Below are 18,442 nucleotides of genomic sequence, written 5' to 3'. Positions count from 1 at the left end.
TTGCTGCTGCTGAAGTTTCTATTTCTGTTGCTGTTGCTGCTATTGCTGGCGCTGTGGCTGCTGCTGCTGCTATTGTTGCTGGTCTTGGTGCTGCCGCTGCTCCTCTTGCTACTGCTTCTGCTGTTGCTGGTGTTGCTGGTGCTGTGGCCACTGTGGCTGCTATTGCTGCTGGTGTTGGTGCTGCTGATGCTGCTCCTCTTGCTCCTGCTGTTGCTGTAGCTATTGCTGCTACTGCTGCAGTTGCTGCTGCTGGTTGTGGAGCTGCTGCTGCTGTTGCTGTTGCTGCTGGTGTTGCTGCTACTTTTGTTGCTGCTGCTGATAATGTTGCTGCTGCTGTTGCTGGTGCTGGTTTTACAGCTGATGCTGTTGCTGGTGCTGGTGTTGCTGCTGTTCTTGCTGCTGCTGCTGCTGCTGATGTTGCTGCTGTTGATTTTGCTGCTGGTGCTGCTGTTGTTGTGTTTGCTGTGGCTGTTGTTGCTGCTATTGCTGGTGCTGCTGCTGCAGCTGTTGATGCGGCTGGCGCTGCTGTTGTTGCTGGTGCAGGTGTTGCTTTTGTTCTTGCTGCTGCTGCTGTTGCTGCTGTTGCTGCTGCTGCTGATGTTGCTGCTGCTGCTGTTGCTGCTGTTGCTAGTGCTGTTGCTGCTGCTGTTGCTATTGCTGTAGATGCTGTATTTCCTGCTGTTGCCGGTTCTGCTGATGTTGTGGTTGCTGCGGCTGTTGTTGCTGCTGTTGCTTGTGCTGGTGCTGCTGCTGTTGCTTCAGGTAAAGCTAATGTTGCAGCTATTGCAGTTGCTGCTGCTGCTGCTGCAGTTGCTGCTGGTGCTGGTGTTGCTATTACTGCTGGTGTTGCTGCTGGTTCTGTTGCTGCTGCTGCTGCTGGTGGAGCTGCTGCTGCTGTTGCTGTTGCTGCTGGTGTTGCTGCTTCTGTCACTGGTGTTGCTGCGGCTGTTGCTGTTGTCGCTGGTGCTGGTGCTGCTGTTGTTGCTGCGGCTACTGCTGCTGATTGTGCTGCTCCTGCAGTTGCTGTTGTTTCTACTGTTGCTGGTGCTGCTGTTGTCGTGGTTGCTGTGGCTGTTGTTGCTTTTGTTGCTGGTGCTGCTGCTGCTGGTGCTGCTCTTGCTCCTGCTGTTGCTGTAGCTATTGCTGCTACTGCTGGTGTTGCAGCTGCTGATTGTGGAGCTGCTGCTGCTGTTGCTGGTGCTGGTTTTTCAGCTGTTCTTGCTGCTGCTGCTGCTGCTGATGTTGCGGCTGCTGCTTTTGCTGCTGTCCCTGCTGCTGGCTCTGCTGCTGTTGCTGGTGCTGCTGTTGTTGTGTTTGCTGTGGCTGTTGTTGCTGCTATTGCTGGTGCTGCTGCTGCTGCTGTTGCTGCTGCTGGTGCTGCAGATGTTGCTGCTGCTGCTGTTGCTGCTGTTGCTAGTGCTGTTGCTGCTGCTGTTGCTATTGCTGTAGATGCTGTATTTCCTGCTGTTGCCGGTTCTGCTGATGTTGTGGTTGCTGCGCCTGTTGTTGCTGCTGTTGCTTGTGCTGGTGCTGCTGCTGTTGCTTCAGGTAAAGCTAATGTTGCTGCTGGGGCAGTTGCTGCTGCTGCAGTTGCTGCTGGTGCTGGTGTTGCTTTTACTGCTGCTGTTGCTGATGGTGCTGGTGTTGCTGCTGTTCTTGCTGCTGCTGTTGCTGCTGTTGCTGGTGTTGCTATTACTGCTGGTGTTGCTGCTTGTTCTGTTGCTGCTGCTGCTGGTGGAGCTGCTGCTGCTGTTTGCTGTTGCTGCTGCTGGTTCTGCTGGTGTTGCTGCTGCTGATGCAGCTGGTTTGCAGCTGCTGTTGCTGTTGCTGCTGCTGTTGTTGCTGCTGCTGGTGTTGCTATTTCTGTTGCTGTTGCTGCTATTGCTGGTGCTGTGGCTGCTGCTGCTATTGCTGCTGGTGTTGTTGTTGCTGCTGGTGTTGCTACTGCTGTTGCTGTTGCTGTTGTTGCTGGTGCTGTGGCTGCTATTGCTGCTGGTGTTGGTGCTGCTGCTGCTGCTCCTCTTGCTCCTGCTGTTGCTGTAGCTATTGCTGCTGCTGCTGCAGTTGCTGCTGCTGATTGTGGAGCTGCTGCTGTTGCTGATGCTGCAGGTGTTGCTGCTACTTTTGTTGCTGCTGCTGATAATGTTGCTGCTGCTGTTGCTGGTGCTGGTTTTGCAGCAGCTGCTGTTGCTGGTGCTGGTGTTGCTGCTGTTCTTGCTGCTGCGGCTGCTGCTGATGTTGCTGCTGGTTCCTAATGCTGGTTCTGCTGCTGTTGCTGGTGCTGCTGTTGTTGTGTTTGCTGTGGCTGTTGTTGCTGCTATTGCTGGTGCTGCTGCTGCTGCTGTTGCTGCTGCTTGTGCTGCTGTTGTTGCTGGTGCGGGTGTTGCTGCTGTTCTTGCTGCTTCTGCTGTTGCTGCTCCTGCTGATGTTGCTGCTGCTGCTGCTGCTGTTGCTAGTGCTGTTGCTGCTGCTGTTGCTATTGCTGTAGATGCTGTATTTCCTGCTGTTGCCGGTTCTGCTGATGTTGTGGTTGCTGCAGCTGTTGTTGCTGCTGTTGCTTGTGCTGGTGCTGCTGCTGTTGCTTCAGGTAAAGCTAATTTTGCTGCTGGTGCAGTTGCTGGTGCTGCTGCAGTTGCTGCTGGTGCTGGTGTTGCTATTACTGCTGCTGTTGCTTCTGGTGTTGCTGCTTCTGTCACTGGTGTTGCTGCTTCTGTCACTGGTGTTGCTGCGGCTGTTGCTGCTGTTGCTGGTGCTGGTGCTGCTGTTGTTGCTGCGGCTACTGCTGCTGATTGTGCTGCTCCGGAAGTTGCTGTTGTTTCTGCTGTTGCTGGTGCTGGTGTTGTCGTGGTTGCTGTGGCTGTTGTTGCTTGCTGCTGTTGTTGCTGGTGCTGGTGTTGCTGCTGTTCTTGCTGCTGCTGTTGCTGTTGTTGCTATTACTGCTGGTGTTGCTGCTTGTTCTGTTGTTGCTGCTGCTGCTGGTGGAGCTGCTGCTGCTGTTGGCTGTTGCTACTGCTGGTTCTGCTGGTGTTGCTGCTGCTGGTGCTGCTGGTGTTGCAACTGCTTTTGCTGTTGCTGCTGCTGTTGTTGCTCCTGCTGGTGTTGCTATTTCTGTTGCTGTTGCTGCTATTGCTGGTGCTGTGGCTGCTGCTGCTGCTATTGCTGCTGGTGTTGGTGCTGCTGCTGCTGCTGCTCCTCTTGCTCCTGCTGTTGCTGTAGCTATTGCTGCTACTGCTGCAGTTGCTGCTGCTGATTGTGGAGCTGCTGCTGCTGTTGCTGTTGCTGCAGGTGTTGCTGCTACTTTTGTTGCTGCTGCTGATAATGTTGCTGCTGCTGTTGCTGCTGCTGGTTTTGCAGCTGCTGCTGTTGCTGGTGCTGGTGTCACTGCTGTTCTTGCTGCTGCTGCTGCTGATGTTATGGCTGCTGCTTTTGCTGCTGTTCCTGCTGCTGGCTCTGCTGTTGCTGTTGCTGCTGTTGTTGCTGCTTCTGTCGTAGGTGTTGCTGCTGCTGGTGGTGTTGCTGCTGTTGCTGGTGCTGTGGCTGCTTCTGCTGCTATTGCTGCTGGTGTCGGTGCTGCTGCTCCTCTTGCTCCTGCTGTTGCTGTAGCTATTGCTGCTAATTCTGCTGTTGCTGCTTGTTTTTGAGCTGCTGCTGCTGCTGCTGGTTCTACTGCTACTTATGTGGCTGCTGCTGATGATGATGCTGCTGCTGTTGCTGTTGCTGCTGGTGTTGCTGCTTCTGTCGCTGATCATGCTCCAGCTGTTGTTGCTGCTATAGCTATTTCTGCTACTGCTGCTGTTGTTGCTGCTGCTGGTGTTGCTGTTGCTGTTGCTGCTGTTGGTGGTGTTGCTGCTGCTGTTGCTGCTGTTGCTAGTGCTGTTGCTACTGCTGTTGCTATTGCTGCAGATGCTGTATTCCCTGCTGTTGCCGGTGCTGCTGATGTTGTGGTTGCTGCGTCAATTGTTGCTGCTGTTGCTTTTGCTGGTGCTGCTGTTGTTGCTGCAGTTAATGTTGATGTTGCTGCTTTTGCAGTTGCTGCTGCAACTGCTGCAGTTGCTGCTGGTGCTGGTGTTGCTATTACTGCTGGTGTTGCTGCTGGTTCTGTTGCTGCTGCTGCTGGAGGTGGAGTTGCTGCTGCTGTTGCCTTTGCTGCTGGTGTTGCTGCTACTTTTGTTGCTGCTGATGATGATGATGATGCTGCTGCTCTTGCTGTTTCTGCTGGTGTTGCTGCTGCTGTTGCTGGTGTTGCGGCGGCTGTTGTTGCTGTTGTTGCTGTTGCTGGTGCTGTTGCTGCTGCTCCTGCAGCTGATGTTGCTGCTCCTGCAGTTGCTGTTGTTCCTGCTGTTGCTGGTGCTGCTGTTGTTGTGTTTGCTGTTGCTGTTGTTGCTGCTATTGCTGGTGCTGCTGCTGTTGCTGTTGCTGCTGCTGGTGCTGCAGTTGTTGCTGGTGTGGGTGTTGCTACTGTTATTGCTGCTGCTTCTGTTGCTTCTGTTGCTGCTGCTGCTGATGTTGCTGCTGCTGCTGTTGCTGCTGTTGCTAGTGCTGTTGCTGTTGCTGTTGCTATTGCTGTAGATGCTGTATTTCCTGCTGTTGCCGGTTCTGCTGATGTTGTGGTTGCTGTGGCTTGTGCTGGTGATGCTGCTGTTGCTTCAGGTAAAGCTAATGTTGCTGCTGGGGCAGTTGCTGCTGCTGCTGCTGCAGTTGCTGCTGGTGCCGGTGTTGCTACTACTGCTGGTGTTGCTGCTGGTTCTGTTGCTGCTGCTGCTGCTGCTGGTGGAGCTGCTGCTGCTGTTGCTGTTGCTGCTGATGTTGCTGCTTCTGTCATGGGTGTTGCTGCGGCTGTTGCTGTTGTTGCTGGTGCTGGTGCTGCTGTTGTTGCTGGTGCTGGTGTTGCTGCTGTTCTTGCTGCTGCTGTTGCTGGTGTTGCTATTACTGCTGGTGTTGCTGCTTGTTCTGTTGTTGCTGCTGCTGCTGGTGGAGCTGCTGCTGCTGTTGGCTGTTGCGGCTGCTGGTTCTGCTGGTGTTGCTGCTGCTTGTGCTGCTGCTGTTGCAGCTGCTGTTGCTGTTGCTGCTGCTGTTGTTGCTGCTGCTGAAGTTTCTATTTCTGTTGCTGTTGCTGCTATTGCTGGCGCTGTGGCTGCTGCTGCTGCTATTGTTGCTGGTCTTGGTGCTGCCGCTGCTCCTCTTGCTACTGCTTCTGCTGTTGCTGGTGTTGCTGGTGCTGTGGCCACTGTGGCTGCTATTGCTGCTGGTGTTGGTGCTGCTGATGCTGCTCCTCTTGCTCCTGCTGTTGCTGTAGCTATTGCTGCTACTGCTGCAGTTGCTGCTGCTGGTTGTGGAGCTGCTGCTGCTGTTGCTGTTGCTGCTGGTGTTGCTGCTACTTTTGTTGCTGCTGCTGATAATGTTGCTGCTGCTGTTGCTGGTGCTGGTTTTACAGCTGATGCTGTTGCTGGTGCTGGTGTTGCTGCTGTTCTTGCTGCTGCTGCTGCTGCTGATGTTGCTGCTGTTGATTTTGCTGCTGGTGCTGCTGTTGTTGTGTTTGCTGTGGCTGTTGTTGCTGCTATTGCTGGTGCTGCTGCTGCAGCTGTTGCTGCTGCTGGTGCTGCTGTTGTTGCTGGTGCGGGTGTTGCTTTTGTTCTTGCTGCTGCTGCTGTTGCTGCTGTTGCTGCTGCTGCTGATGTTGCTGCTGCTGCTGTTGCTGCTGTTGTTGCTATTGCTGTAGATGCTGTATTTCCTGCTGTTGCCGGTTCTGCTGATGTTGTGGTTGCTGCGGCTGTTGTTGCTGCTGTTGCTTGTGCTGGTGCTGCTGCTGTTGCTTCAGGTAAAGCTAATGTTGCAGCTATTGCAGTTGCTGCTGCTGCTGCTGCAGTTGCTGCTGGTGCTGGTGTTGCTATTACTGCTGGTGTTGCTGCTGGTTCTGTTGCTGCTGCTGCTGCTGGTGGAGCTGCTGCTGCTGTTGCTGTTGCTGCTGGTGTTGCTGCTTCTGTCACTGGTGTTGCTGCGGCTGTTGCTGTTGTCGCTGGTGCTGGTGCTGCTGTTGTTGCTGCGGCTACTGCTGCTGATTGTGCTGCTCCTGCAGTTGCTGTTGTTTCTACTGTTGCTGGTGCTGCTGTTGTCGTGGTTGCTGTGGCTGTTGTTGCTTTTGTTGCTGGTGCTGCTGCTGCTGGTGCTGCTCTTGCTCCTGCTGTTGCTGTAGCTATTGCTGCTACTGCTGGTGTTGCAGCTGCTGATTGTGGAGCTGCTGCTGCTGTTTCTGGTGCTGGTTTTTCAGCTGTTCTTGCTGCTGCTGCTGCTGCTGATGTTGCGGCTGCTGCTTTTGCTGCTGTCCCTGCTGCTGGCTCTGCTGCTGTTGCTGGTGCTGCTGTTGTTGTGTTTGCTGTGGCTGTTGTTGCTGCTATTGCTGGTGCTGCTGCTGCTGCTGTTGCTGCTGCTGGTGCTGCAGATGTTGCTGCTGCTGCTGTTGCTGCTGTTGCTAGTGCTGTTGCTGCTGCTGTTGCTATTGCTGTAGATGCTGTATTTCCTGCTGTTGCCGGTTCTGCTGATGTTGTGGTTGCTGCGCCTGTTGTTGCTGCTGTTGCTTGCGCTGGTGCTGCTGCTGTTGCTTCAGGTAAAGCTAATGTTGCTGCTGAGGCAGTTGCTGCTGCTGCAGTTGCTGCTGGTGCTGGTGTTGCTATTACTGCTGCTGTTGCTGATGGTGCTTGTGTTGCTGCTGTTCTTGCTGCTGCTGTTGCTGCTGTTGCTGGTGTTGCTATTACTGCTGGTGTTGCTGCTTGTTCTGTTGCTGCTGCTGCTGGTGGAGCTGCTGCTGCTGTTTGCTGTTGCTGCTGCTGGTTCTGCTGGTGTTGCTGCTGCTGATGCTGCTGGTTTGCAGCTGCTGTTGCTGTTGCTGCTGCTGTTGTTGCTGCTGCTGGTGTTGCTATTTCTGTTGCTGTTGCTGCTATTGCTGGTGCTGTGGCTGCTGCTGCTATTGCTGCTGGTGTTGTTGCTGCTGCTGGTGTTGCTACTGCTGTTGCTGTTGCTGTTGTTGCTGGTGCTGTGGCTGCTATTGCTGCTGGTGTTGGTGCTGCTGCTGCTGCTCCTCTTGCTCCTGCTGTTGCTGTAGCTATTGCTGCTGCTGCTGCAGTTGCTGCTGCTGATTGTGGAGATGCTGCTGTTGCTGATGGTGCAGGTGTTGCTGCTACTTTTGTTGCTGCTGCTGATAATGTTGCTGCTGCTGTTGCTGGTGCTGGTTTTGCAGCAGCTGCTGTTGCTGGTGCTGGTGTTGCTGCTGTTCTTGCTGCTGCGGCTGCTGCTGATGTTGCTGCTGGTTCCTAATGCTGGTTCTGCTGCTGTTGCTGGTGCTGCTGTTGTTGTGTTTGCTGTGGCTGTTGTTGCTGCTATTGCTGGTGCTGCTGCTGCTGCTGTTGCTGCTGCTTGTGCTGCTGTTGTTGCTGGTGCGGGTGTTGCTGCTGTTCTTGCTGCTTCTGCTGTTGCTGCTCCTGCTGATGTTGCTGCTGCTGCTGCTGCTGTTGCTAGTGCTGTTGCTGCTGCTGTTGCTATTGCTGTAGATGCTGTATTTCCAGCTGTTGCCGGTTCTGCTGATGTTGTGGTTGCTGCAGCTGTTGTTGCTGCTGTTGCTTGTGCTGGTGTTGCTGCTGTTGCTTCAGGTAAAGCTAATTTTGCTGCTGGTGCAGTTGCTGGTGCTGCTGCAGTTGCTGCTGGTGCTGGTGTTGCTATTACTGCTGCTGTTGCTTCTGGTGTTGCTGCTTCTGTCACTGGTGTTGCTGCGGCTGTTGCTGCTGTTGCTGGTGCTGGTGTTGTCGTGGTTGCTGTGGCTGTTGTTGCTGTTGTTGCTTGCTGCTGTTGTTGCTGGTGCTGGTGTTGCTGCTGTTCTTGCTGCTGCTGTTGCTGTTGTTGCTATTACTGCTGGTGTTGCTGCTTGTTCTGTTGTTGCTGCTGCTGCTGGTGGAGCTGCTGCTGCTGTTGGCTGTTGCTACTGCTGGTTCTGCTGGTGTTGCTGCTGCTGGTGCTGCTGGTGTTGCAACTGCTGTTGCTGTTGCTGCTGCTGTTGTTGCTCCTGCTGGTGTTGCTATTTCTGTTGCTGTTGCTGCTATTGCTGGTGCTGTGGCTGCTGCTGCTGCTATTGCTGCTGGTGTTGGTGCTGCTGCTGCTGCTGCTCCTCTTGCTCCTGCTGTTGCTGTAGCTATTGCTGCTACTGCTGCAGTTGCTGCTGCTGATTGTGGAGCTGCTGCTGCTGTTGCTGTTGCTGCAGGTGTTGCTGCTACTTTTGTTGCTGCTGCTGATAATGTTGCTGCTGCTGTTGCTGCTGCTGGTTTTGCAGCTGCTGCTGTTGCTGGTGCTGGTGTCACTGCTGTTCTTGCTGCTGCTGCTGCTGATGTTATGGCTGCTGCTTTTGCTGCTGTTCCTGCTGCTGGCTCTGCTGCTGTTGCTGGTGCTGCTGTTGTTGCGTTTGCTCTGGCTGTTGTTGCTGTTATTGCTGGTGCTGCTGCTGCTGCTGTAGCTGCTGCTGGTGCTGCTGATGTTGCTGCTGCTGCTGTTGCTGCTGTTGCTGGTGCTGTGGCCGCTGTGGCTGCTATTGCTGCTGGTGTTGGTGCTGCTGCTGCTGCTCCTTTTGCTCCTGCTGTTGCTGTAGCTATTGCTGCTACTGCTGCAGTTGCTGCTGCTGATTGTGGAGCTTCTGCTGCTTGCTGTCGCTGCTGGTGTTGCTGCTACTTTTGTTGCTGCTGCTGATAATGTTGCTGCTGCTGTTGCTGGTGCTGGTTTTGCAGCTGCTGCTGCTGCTGGTGCTGGTGTCGCTGCTGTTCTTGCTGCTGCTGCTGCTGTTGTTACGGCTGCTGCTTTTGCTGCTGTTCCTGCTGATGGCTCTGCTGCTGTTGCTGGTGCTGCTGTTGTTGTGTTTGCTCTGGCTGTTGCTGCTGTTATTGCTGGTGCTGCTGCTGCTGCTGTTGCTGCTGCTGCTGCTGCTGATGTTGCTGCTGCTGCTGTTGCTGCTGTTGCTAGTGCTGTTGCTGCTGCTGTTGCTATTGCAGTAGATGCTGTATTTCCTGCTGTGGCCGGTTCTACTGATGTTGTGGTTGCTGCAGCTGTTGTTACTGCTGTTGCTTGTGCTGGTGCTGCTGCTGTTGCTTCAGGTAAAGCTAATGTTGCTGCTGGTGCAGTTGCTGGTGCTGCTGCAGTTGCTGCTGGTGCTGGTGTTGCTATTACTGCTGCTGTTGCTTCTGGTGTTGCTGCTTCTGTCACTGGTGTTGCTGCGGCTGTTGCTGCTGTTGCTGGTGCTGGTGCTGCTGTTGTTGCTGCGGCTACTGCTGCTGATTGTGCTGCTCCGGAAGTTGCTGTTGTTTCTGCTGTTGCTGGTGCTGGTGTTGTCGTGGTTGCTGTGGCTGTTGTTGCTGTTGTTGCTTGCTGCTGTTGTTGCTGGTGCTGGTGTTGCTGCTGTTCTTGCTGCTGCTGTTGCTGTTGTTGCTATTACTGCTGGTGTTGCTGCTTGTTCTGTTGTTGCTGCTGCTGCTGGTGGAGCTGCTGCTGCTGTTGGCTGTTGCTACTGCTGGTTCTGCTGGTGTTGCTGCTGCTGGTGCTGCTGGTGTTGCAACTGCTGTTGCTGTTGCTGCTGCTGTTGTTGCTCCTGCTGGTGTTGCTATTTCTGTTGCTGTTGCTGCTATTGCTGGTGCTGTGGCTGCTGCTGCTGCTATTGCTGCTGGTGTTGGTGCTGCTGCTGCTGCTGCTCCTCTTGCTCCTGCTGTTGCTGTAGCTATTGCTGCTACTGCTGCAGTTGCTGCTGCTGATTGTGGAGCTGCTGCTGCTGTTGCTGTTGCTGCAGGTGTTGCTGCTACTTTTGTTGCTGCTGCTGATAATGTTGCTGCTGCTGTTGCTGCTGCTGGTTTTGCAGCTGCTGCTGTTGCTGGTGCTGGTGTCACTGCTGTTCTTGCTGCTGCTGCTGCTGATGTTATGGCTGCTGCTTTTGCTGCTGTTCCTGCTGCTGGCTCTGCTGCTGTTGCTGTTGCTGCTGGTGTTGCTGCTTCTGTCGTAGGTGTTGCTGCTGCTGGTGGTGTTGCTGCTGTTGCTGGTGCTGTGGCTGCTTCTGCTGCTATTGCTGCTGGTGTCGGTGCTGCTGCTCCTCTTGCTCCTGCTGTTGCTGTAGCTATTGCTGCTAATTCTGCTGTTGCTGCTTGTTTTTGAGCTGCTGCTGCTGCTGCTGGTTCTACTGCTACTTATGTGGCTGCTGCTGATGATGATGCTGCTGCTGTTGCTGTTGCTGCTGGTGTTGCTGCTTCTGTCGCTGATCATGCTCCAGCTGTTGTTGCTGCTATAGCTATTTCTGCTACTGCTGCTGTTGTTGCTGCTGCTGGTGTTGCTGTTGCTGTTGCTGCTGTTGGTGGTGTTGCTGCTGCTGTTGCTGCTGTTGCTAGTGCTGTTGCTACTGCTGTTGCTATTGCTGCAGATGCTGTATTCCCTGCTGTTGCCGGTGCTGCTGATGTTGTGGTTGCTGCGGCAATTGTTGCTGCTGTTGCTTTTGCTGGTGCTGCTGTTGTTGCTGCAGTTAATGTTGATGTTGCTGCTTTTGCAGTTGCTGCTGCAACTGCTGCAGTTGCTGCTGGTGCTGGTGTTGCTATTACTGCTGGTGTTGCTGCTGGTTCTGTTGCTGCTGCTGCTGGAGGTGGAGTTGCTGCTGCTGTTGCTGTTGCTGCTGGTGTTGCTGCTACTTTTGTTGCTGCTGATGATGATGATGCTGCTGCTCTTGCTGTTTCTGCTGGTGTTGCTGCTGCTGTTGCTGGTGTTGCGGCGGCTGTTGTTGCTGTTGTTGCTGTTGCTGGTGCTGTTGCTGCTGCTCCTGCAGCTGATGTTGCTGCTCCTGCAGTTGCTGTTGTTCCTGCTGTTGCTGGTGCTGCTGTTGTTGTGTTTGCTGTTGCTGTTGTTGCTGCTATTGCTGGTGCTGCTGCTGTTGCTGTTGCTGCTGCTGGTGCTGCAGTTGTTGCTGGTGCGGGTGTTGCTACTGTTATTGCTGCTTCTTCTGTTGCTTCTGTTGCTGCTGCTGCTGATGTTGCTGCTGCTGCTGTTGCTGCTGTTGCTAGTGCTGTTGCTGTTGCTGTTGCTATTGCTGTAGATGCTGTATTTCCTGCTGTTGCCGGTTCTGCTGATGTTGTGGTTGCTGTGGCTTGTGCTGGTGATGCTGCTGTTGCTTCAGGTAAAGCTAATGTTGCTGCTGGGGCAGTTGCTGCTGCTGCTGCTGCAGTTGCTGCTGGTGCTGGTGTTGCTACTACTGCTGGTGTTGCTGCTGGTTCTGTTGCTGCTGCTGCTGCTGCTGGTGGAGCTGCTGCTGCTGTTGCTGTTGCTGCTGATGTTGCTGCTTCTGTCATGGGTGTTGCTGCGGCTGTTGCTGTTGTTGCTGGTGCTGGTGCTGCTGTTGTTGTTGTTGCTGGTGTTGCTGCTGTTCTTGCTGCTGCTGTTGCTGGTGTTGCTATTACTGCTGGTGTTGCTGCTTGTTCTGTTGTTGCTGCTGCTGCTGGTGGAGCTGCTGCTGCTGTTGGCTGTTGCGGCTGCTGGTTCTGCTGGTGTTGCTGCTGCTTGTGCTGCTGCTGTTGCAGCTGCTGTTGCTGTTGCTGCTGCTGTTGTTGCTGCTGCTGAAGTTTCTATTTCTGTTGCTGTTGCTGCTATTGCTGGCGCTGTGGCTGCTGCTGCTGCTATTGTTGCTGGTCTTGGTGCTGCCGCTGCTCCTCTTGCTACTGCTTCTGCTGTTGCTGGTGTTGCTGGTGCTGTGGCCACTGTGGCTGCTATTGCTGCTGGTGTTGGTGCTGCTGATGCTGCTCCTCTTGCTCCTGCTGTTGCTGTAGCTATTGCTGCTACTGCTGCAGTTGCTGCTGCTGGTTGTGGAGCTGCTGCTGCTGTTGCTGTTGCTGCTGGTGTTGCTGCTACTTTTGTTGCTGCTGCTGATAATGTTGCTGCTGCTGTTGCTGGTGCTGGTTTTACAGCTGATGCTGTTGCTGGTGCTGGTGTTGCTGCTGTTCTTGCTGCTGCTGCTGCTGCTGATGTTGCTGCTGTTGATTTTGCTGCTGGTGCTGCTGTTGTTGTGTTTGCTGTGGCTGTTGTTGCTGCTATTGCTGGTGCTGCTGCTGCAGCTGTTGCTGCTGCTGGTGCTGCTGTTGTTGCTGGTGCGGGTGTTGCTTTTGTTCTTGCTGCTGCTGCTGTTGCTGCTGTTGCTGCTGCTGCTGATGTTGCTGCTGCTGCTGTTGCTGCTGTTGTTGCTATTGCTGTAGATGCTGTATTTCCTGCTGTTGCCGGTTCTGCTGATGTTGTGGTTGCTGCGGCTGTTGTTGCTGCTGTTGCTTGTGCTGGTGCTGCTGCTGTTGCTTCAGGTAAAGCTAATGTTGCAGCTATTGCAGTTGCTGCTGCTGCTGCTGCAGTTGCTGCTGGTGCTGGTGTTGCTATTACTGCTGGTGTTGCTGCTGGTTCTGTTGCTGCTGCTGCTGCTGGTGGAGCTGCTGCTACTGTTGCTGTTGCTGCTGGTGTTGCTGCTTCTGTCACTGGTGTTGCTGCGGCTGTTGCTGTTGTCGCTGGTGCTGGTGCTGCTGTTGTTGCTGCGGCTACTGCTGCTGATTGTGCTGCTCCTGCAGTTGCTGTTGTTTCTACTGTTGCTGGTGCTGCTGTTGTCGTGGTTGCTGTGGCTGTTGTTGCTTTTGTTGCTGGTGCTGCTGCTGCTGGTGCTGCTCTTGCTCCTGCTGTTGCTGTAGCTATTGCTGCTACTGCTGGTGTTGCAGCTGCTGATTGTGGAGCTGCTGCTGCTGTTGCTGGTGCTGGTTTTTCAGCTGTTCTTGCTGCTGCTGCTGCTGCTGATGTTGCGGCTGCTGCTTTTGCTGCTGTCCCTGCTGCTGGCTCTGCTGCTGTTGCTGGTGCTGCTGTTGTTGTGTTTGCTGTGGCTGTTGTTGCTGCTATTGCTGGTGCTGCTGCTGCTGCTGTTGCTGCTGCTGGTGCTGCAGATGTTGCTGCTGCTGCTGTTGCTGCTGTTGCTAGTGCTGTTGCTGCTGCTGTTGCTATTGCTGTAGATGCTGTATTTCCTGCTGTTGCCGGTTCTGCTGATGTTGTGGTTGCTGCGCCTGTTGTTGCTGCTGTTGCTTGTGCTGGTGCTGCTGCTGTTGCTTCAGGTAAAGCTAATGTTGCTGCTGAGGCAGTTGCTGCTGCTGCAGTTGCTGCTGGTGCTGGTGTTGCTTTTACTGCTGCTGTTGCTGATGGTGCTGGTGTTGCTGCTGTTCTTGCTGCTGCTGTTGCTGCTGTTGCTGGTGTTGCTATTACTGCTGGTGTTGCTGCTTGTTCTGTTGCTGCTGCTGCTGGTGGAGCTGCTGCTGCTGTTTGCTGTCGCTGCTGGTGTTGCTGCTACTTTTGTTGCTGCTGCTGATAATGTTGCTGCTGCTGTTGCTGGTGCTGGTTTTGCAGCTGCTGCTGCTGCTAGTGCTGGTGTCGCTGCTGTTCTTGCTGCTGCTGCTGCTGTTGTTACGGCTGCTGCTTTTGCTGCTGTTCCTGCTGATGGCTCTGCTGCTGTTGCTGGTGCTGCTGTTGTTGTGTTTGCTCTGGCTGTTGCTGCTGTTATTGCTGGTGCTGCTGCTGCTGCTGTTGCTGCTGCTGCTGCTGCTGATGTTGCTGCTGCTGCTGTTGCTGCTGTTGCTAGTGCTGTTGCTGCTGCTGTTGCTATTGCAGTAGATGCTGTATTTCCTGCTGTGGCCGGTTCTACTGATGTTGTGGTTGCTGCAGCTGTTGTTACTGCTGTTGCTTGTGCTGGTGCTGCTGCTGTTGCTTCAGGTAAAGCTAATGTTGCTGCTGGTGCAGTGCTGCTGCTGCTGCTGCAGTTGCTGCTGGTGCTGGTGTTGCTATTACTGCTGCTGTTGCTGCTGGTGTTGCTGCTTCTGTCACTGGTGTTGCTGCAGCTGTTGCTGCTGTTGCTGGTGCTGGTGCTGCTGTTGCTGCGGCTACTGCTGCTGATTGTGCTGCTCCTGCAGTTGCTATTGTTTCTGCTGTTGCTGGTGCTGCTGTTGTCGTGGTTGCTGTGGCTGTTGCTGCTGTTGTTGCTGGTGCTGGTGTTGCTGCTGTTCTTGCTGCTGCTGTTGCTGCTGTTGCTGGTGTTGCTATTACTGCTGGTGTTGCTGCTTGTTCTGTTGTTGCTGCTGCTGCTGGTGGAGCTGCTGCTCCTGTTGGCTGTTGCTGCTGCTGGTTCTGCTGGTGTTGCAGCTGCTGTTGCTGTTGCTGCTGCTGTTATTCCTGCTGCTGGTGTTGCTATTTCTGTTGCTGTTGCTGGTGCTGTGGCTGCTATTGCTGCTGGTGTTGGTGCTGCTGCTGCTGCTCCTCTTGCTCCTGCTGTTGCTGTAGCTATTGCTGCTACTGCTGCAGTTGCTGCTGCTGATTGTGGAGCTGCTGCTGCTGTTGCTGTTGCTGCTGTTGTTGCTGCTACTTTTGTTGCTGCTGCTGATAATGTTGCTGCTGCTGTTGCTGGTGCTGGTTTTGCAGCTGCTGCTGTTGCTGGTGCTGGTGTTGCTGCTGTACCTGCTGCTGGTTCTGCTGCTGTTGCTGCTGCTGCTGTTGTTGTGTTTGCCTTGGCTGTTGTTGCTGCTATTGCTGGTACTGCTGCTGCTGCTGTTGCAGCTGCTGGTGCTGCTTTTGTTGCTGGTGCGGGTGTTGCTACTGTTCTTGCTGCTGCTGCTAGTGCTGCTGCTGCTGATGTTGCTGCTGCTGCTGTTGCTGCTGTTGCTAGTGCTGTTGCTGCTGCTGTTGCTATTGCTGTAGATGCTGTATTTCCTGCTGTTGCCGGTTCTGCTGATGTTGTGGTTGCTGCGCCTGTTGTTGCTGCTGTTGCTTGTGCTGGTGCTGCTGCTGTTGCTTCAGGTAAAGCTAATGTTGCTGCTGGTGCAGTTGCTGCTGCTGCTGCAGTTGCTGCTGGTGCTGGTGTTGCTATTACTGCTGCTGTTGCTGCTGGTGTTGCTGTTTCTGTCACAGGTGTTGCTGCGGCTGTTGCTGCTGTTGCTGGTGCTGGTGCTGCTGTTGTTACTGCGGCTACTGTTGCTGATTGTGCTGCTCCTGCAGTTGCTGTTGTTTCTGCTGTTGCTGGTGCTGCTGTTGTCGTGGTTCCTGTGGCTGTTGTTGCTGTTGTTGCTGGTGCTGCTGTTGTTGCTGGTGCTGGTGTTGCTGCTGTTCTTGCTGCTTCTGTTGCTGCTGTTGCTGTTGTTGATATTACTGCTGGTGTTGCTGCTTGTTCTTTTGTTGCTGCTGCTGCTGGTGGAGCTGCTGCTGCTGTTAGCTGTTGCTGCTGAAGTTTCTGCTGCTGTTGCTGCTGCTGGTTCTGCTGGTTTTGCTGCTTCTGTCGCTGGTGTTGCTGCGGCTGTTGTTGCTGCTGTAGCTATTGCTGCTATTGCTACTGTTGCTGCTGCTGGTGCTGGAGCTGCTGCAGCTGCTGCTGGTGTTGCTGCTACTTTTGTTGCTGCTGCTGCTGATGTTGCTGCTGCTGTTGCTGTTGCTGCTGGTGTTGCTGCTTCTGTCATAGGTGTTGCTGCTGCTGGTGTTGCTGTTACTGGTGTTGCTTTGGCTGCTATTGTTGCTGTTGCTGGTGGTGGAGCTGCTGCTGCTGCTGCTGGTGTTGCTGCTACTTTTGTCACTGCTGCTGATGATGTTGCTGCTGCCGTTGCTGCTGCTGGTGTCGTGGTTGCTGTGGTTGTTGTTGCAGTTGTTGCTGGTGCTGCTGCTGCTGCTGCTGCTGTTGTTGCTGGTGCTGGTGTTGCTGCTGTTCTTGCTGCTGCTGTTGCTGCTGTTGCTGGTGTTGCTATTACTGCTGGTGTTGCTGCTGGTTCTGTTGCTGCTGCTGCTGGTGGAGCTGCTGCTGCTGTTGCTGTTGCTCCTGGTGTTGCTGCTACTTTTGTTGCTGCTGCTGTTGTTGCTGCTGTTGCTGCTGCTGGTTCTGCTAGTGTTGCTGCTGCTGGTGCTGCTGGTGGTGCTGCTACTTTTGTTGCTCTTGCTGCTGATGATGCTGCTGCTGTTGCTGTTGCTGCTGGTGTTGCTGCTTCTGTCGCTGGTGTTGCTGCGGCTGTTGTTGCTGCTTTAGCTATTGCTGGTATTGCTACTGTTGCTACTGCTGGTGTTGGAGCTGCTGCTGCTACAGCTGGTGTTGCTGCTACTTTTGTTGCTGCTGCTGCTGATGTTGCTGCTGCTGTTGCTGTTGCTGCTGGTGTTGCTGCTTCTGTCGTAGGTGTTGCTGCTGCTGGTGGTGCTGCTGCTGTTGCTGGTGCTGTGGCTGCTGCTGCTGCTATTGCTGCTGGTGTCGGTGCTACTGCTCCTCTTGCTCCTGCTGTTGCTACTAACTGCTGCTGATTGTGGAGCTGCTGTTGCTGTTGCTGTTGCTGCAGGTGTTGCTGCTATTTTTGTTGCTGCTGCTGATAATGTTGCTGCTGCTGTTGCTGCTGCTAGTTTTGCTTCTGCTGCTGTTGCTGGTGCTGGTGTCGCTGCTGTTCTTGCTGCTGCTGCTGCTGCTGATGTTGTGGCTGCTGCTTTTGATGCTGTTCCTGCTGCTGGTTCTGCTGCTGTTGCTGGTGCTGCTGTTGTTGTGTTTGCTGTGGCTGTTGTTGCTGCTATTGCTGGTGCTGCTGCTGCTGCTGTTGCTGCTGCTGGTGCTGCTGATGTTGCTGCTGCTGCTGTTGCTGCTGTTGCTATTGCTGTAGATGCTGTATTACCTTCTGTTGCCGGTTCTGCTGATGTTGTGGTTGCTGTGGCTGTTGTTGCTGCTATTGCTTGAGCTGGTGCTGCTGCTGTTGCTTCAGGTAAAGCTAATGTTACTGCTGGTGCAGTTGCTGCTGCTGCTGCTGCAGTTGCTGCTGGTGCTTGTGTTGCTATTACTGCTGCTGTTGCTGCTGGTGTTGCTGCGGCTGTTGCTGCTGTTGCTGGAACTGGTGCTGCTGTTGTTGCTGCGGCTACTGCTGCTGATTGTGCTGCTCCTGCAGTTGCTGTTGTTTCTGCTGGTGCTGGTGCTGCTGTTGTCGTGGTTGCTGTGCTTGTTGTTGCAGTTGTTGCTGGTGCTGCTGCTGCTGGTGCTGCTGTTGTTGCTGGTGCTGGTGTTGCTGCTGTTCTTGCTGCTGCTGTTGCTGCTGTTGCTGGTGTTGCTATTACTGCTGGTGTTGCTGTGGTTCTGTTGCTGCTGCTGCTGCTGCTGTTGCTGTTGCTGCTGGTGTTGCTGCAACTTTTGTTGCTGCTGCTGTTGTTGCTGCTGTTGCTGCTGCTGGTTCTGCTGGTGTTGCTGCTGCTGGTGCTGCTGGTGGTGCTGCTACTTTTGTTGCTATTGCTGCTGATGATGCTGCTGCTGTTGCTGATGCTGCTGGTGTTGCTGCTTCTGTCGCTGTTGTTGTTGCGGCTGTTGTTGCTGCTGTAGCTATTGCTGCTATTGCTACTGTTGCTACTGCTGGTGTTGGAGCTGCTGCTGCTACAGCTGGTGTTGCTGCTACTTTTGTTGCTGCTGCTGCTGATGTTGCTGCTGCTGTTGCTGTTGCTGCTGGTGTTGCTGCTTCTGTCGTAGGTGTTGCTGCTGCTGGTGGTGTTGCTGCTGTTGCTGGTGCTGTGGCTGCTGCTGCTATTGCTGCTGGTGTCGGTGCTGCTGCTCCTCTTGCTCCTGCTGTTGCTGTAGCTATTGCTACTAATTCTGCTGTTGCTGCTGGTTTTGAAGCTGCTGCTGCTGCTGCTGGTTCTACTGCTACTTATGTGGCTGCTGCGGATGATGTTGCTGCTGCTGTTGCTGTTGTTGCTGCTACCTTTGTTGCTGCTGCTGATGATGATGCTGCTGCTGTTGCTGTTGCTGCTGGTGTTGCTGCTTCTGTCGCTGGTCTTGCTCCAGTTGTTGTTGCTGCTATAGCTATTGCTGCTACTGCTGCTGTTGTTGCTTCTGCTGGTGTTGCTGTTGCTGTTGCTGCTGTTGGTGGTGTTGCTGCTGCTGTTGCTGTTGCTGCAGATGCTGTATTTCCTGCTGTTGCCGGTGCTGCTGATGTTGTGGTTGCTGCGGCAATTGTTGCTGCTGTTGCTTTTGCTAGTGCTGCTGTTGTTGCTGCAGTTGATGCTGATGTTGCTGCTTTTGCAGTTGCTGTTGCATCTGCTGCAGTTGCTGCTGGTGCTGGTGCTGCTATTACTGCTGGTGTTGCTGCTGGTTCTGTTGCTGCTGCTGCTGGAGGTGGAGCTGCTGCTGCTGTTGCTGTTGCTGCTGGTGTTGCTGCTACTTTTGTCGCTGCTGCTGCTGATGTTGCTGCTGCTGTTGCTGTTGCTGCTGGTGTTGCTGCTTCTGTCATTGGTGTTGCTGCTGCTGGTGTTGCTGTTGCTGTTGCTGCTGTTGGTGGTGTTGCTGCTGCTGTTGCTGTTGCTGCAGATGGTGTATTTCCTGCTGCTGCCGGTGCTGCTGATGTTGGGGTTGCTGCGGCAATTGTTGCTGCTGTTGCTT

General features: G+C 54.1%; 1 pseudogene; it reads right to left on the bottom strand.

The window, feature by feature from the left end:
• Positions 1-3,387: 3,387 nt before the first annotated feature.
• Positions 3,388-4,568, bottom strand: LOC121288064 (annotated as a pseudogene).
• Between the last annotated feature and the right edge of the window lie 13,874 nt (positions 4,569-18,442).

Source organism: Carcharodon carcharias, chromosome 2, assembly GCF_017639515.1.
Source record: "Carcharodon carcharias isolate sCarCar2 chromosome 2, sCarCar2.pri, whole genome shotgun sequence".
Lineage (NCBI taxonomy): Eukaryota > Metazoa > Chordata > Chondrichthyes > Lamniformes > Lamnidae > Carcharodon > Carcharodon carcharias.
Note: the sequence above shows the minus strand (reverse complement) of the source record. Positions and strands in the feature narration are given on the sequence as shown.